This window comes from Propithecus coquereli, unplaced genomic scaffold, assembly GCF_000956105.1.
Source record: "Propithecus coquereli isolate 6110/MARCELLA unplaced genomic scaffold, Pcoq_1.0 Scaffold66, whole genome shotgun sequence".
NCBI classification, from domain to species: domain Eukaryota; kingdom Metazoa; phylum Chordata; class Mammalia; order Primates; family Indriidae; genus Propithecus; species Propithecus coquereli.
Genome location: NW_012152618.1, coordinates 1,795,791 through 1,798,058, shown reverse-complemented (window position 1 = coordinate 1,798,058; position 2,268 = coordinate 1,795,791). Strand labels below are relative to the sequence as shown.

At 34.4% G+C, this 2,268-nt stretch overlaps 1 protein-coding gene across 1 annotated transcript in view; it reads left to right on the top strand.

Annotated features, from left to right (window-relative positions):
- Positions 1-2,268, top strand: part of RYR2 (ryanodine receptor 2 (cardiac)) — a 509,242-nt gene that overhangs the window by 454,906 nt on the left and 52,068 nt on the right. The gene's annotated exons all lie outside the window — the stretch shown is intronic.

Sequence of the window (2,268 nt, the reverse complement as noted above, 5' to 3'; positions counted from 1 at the left end):
AATAACTTATTAACAATCACTAACCATTAAACTAAGCTTTGCCTGAAGAATAGGCTGAGAACTTCAAGCTATGTCCATGGACATTCTAAGTAACCACAAGACACACCCCAACAGAGTTGTTTCATTGAATTTAAGGAGACACATACTTTTCCGCCAGTTGGATAAACCAGTTGTGAGTAGAACAGTGGCCTTTAAAAGTGTGTTAACTTTATGAGATTTCTAACATAGGATTTACTGTTTCACTCTTAGCTTGAATACATAAGGTCTACCTAGATTATTCCCAAGTGAAAATTTATCATTTTGAGAACATTTTGGTCCATTAAAATCAAGATGGCTTTCAGAAAATATAAACGTAATTAATAAATATATTTAAATAACTATATTCATCAGCTAGTTATGTTGTTCCCATCTTTATATGGTGTTATTGTCCCTGCACCTAATATAGTAACCTTTTCACAATTTATAAAAATGATGACAGATTATGAAGAACCAGTGATACAGACAGGAGGGTACACATTAGCCTCACTTTATAGATGAGAAAACTAAGGTGCAAAGAATGAACTCAGCAATAGCAACGATATTGAAAGAATTCCCCCTTTATTACAGTATTAGAAATCTTAATCCTCTTATAAAAATGAAACCAAAGGAATGCCTTTCACAATATTTACCTTGAACCCTGATGCAGCAATTACAAATAATATGTTAAGAACGTAAGAGCACTTTCAACTACATGTTACTCCATTTCGTTGTTATTAATCTTAGTTTCCATCTTGCAATGGAATTTCTTTTGCATACATCACAAAATAGACTGTTGATCCTGTACCTTCTGCAGACATAAAGCCATCATCCGTCTTTGTTACTGTACCACTTATTTGCAGCATGGGCAATGGCAGCATTTTAATCAGACAGGAACGTGTTCATTAAGCAGTAGCACCCCCGTTTATACCTGTATCACATGATGGTAAATGAAGGCTTGCCCTGTACCCTCCCTCTACCCCTTCACCTCCCTTCTTTTCCCGTTGTTCTACTATATGCAGTGTGTCCTTATGTGAGTGAGTTACTTGTATGTGGTTTGATATACAGTCAAGAAAATACTGTGCATGCCAACAATAAACAAAACCTTATGTTATCAATCATTATGCATTGTACAGAGCATTTTTAGGTACACAGGTAGACTATATGATATTCATGTCAGTGTTAACTTCCTCGAATACTTTCTAGTAAGGGTTACTTATTTCACACTGAATATTTGAACATTGAAAGTATGTACATGGTTTATTGGTTTGATTTTTTTGAAAAAACATTGTAGACGGGCTTGCAGGGAAAGAATTAATAAGTCTACATAATGAACTCATAATATTTTGATTCATATTCATTTTAAAAGACTCTTCTGATTAAAATGGCTAATGAAAATGATACCAAGTCTCCTCAATGAAGACAGTTTAGTGTATTTATTAGCCTAAAGTGTTCTCCCTTTCTTTCCTATCCTTTCATGAGCTTAAACACTGAGGAATGGACTTATCAGCCATGAATGGAGTTTCAGAACAATGTGCCTTGAACACTTAAACTTGCCAGGTCTGATTTGTATACTTGGAGATTTTTAGCTTTGTCACCAAATTTCATATCTTGCGGGCTAAAAGGGAAACGAGTACAGTGATTTTATGTACTTTTTTTAATGTTTATATTAGTTTTCAAAATGGTTTTGCTTCCTAACCTTACCATTATGTGAAGCCTCTCACTTTGAAAGTCACAGACTGCGGACTGGTAAGTCCATCAGCTCTCTGTCATTATGATCGTTCATAATTTTAGTTAAAGTAAACACATGATCATTGCATAGTTTTCTTTCTTAGCCCAAAGTATTTCCAGTCTGTGGAAAGTTGTTATATTTTTTTAAATACATAAGTACATCCATTCACTGGCTGCATTTTTTGTCATTTTGCTTTCTACACAAATTTAAATTCCAGAGCAGATGATCATAATATTAAATAATTTTTTTTTCACTGACACTTTGTTTTTAAAATCAACTTTCATTTGTGTGGTGCTGTTTTGTGTTTGTTTCCTTCCTTGTGTTTTTGCTTTCAAAGTAACTTGTGATCGAGATACATTTAAACTGAAACACAGGTAAACTATCTGAGCCCTTTTGGTCTTCATCCTTGCCCCACAAATATTTTTTAGTGTTTGGTGAGACAGACTAGCTTCCATGACTAGGGGATGCCCTTCTTGTCACTTTTCTTTCTTAGGTTTAGCTCTCGTAGGTTTAGCCACCAA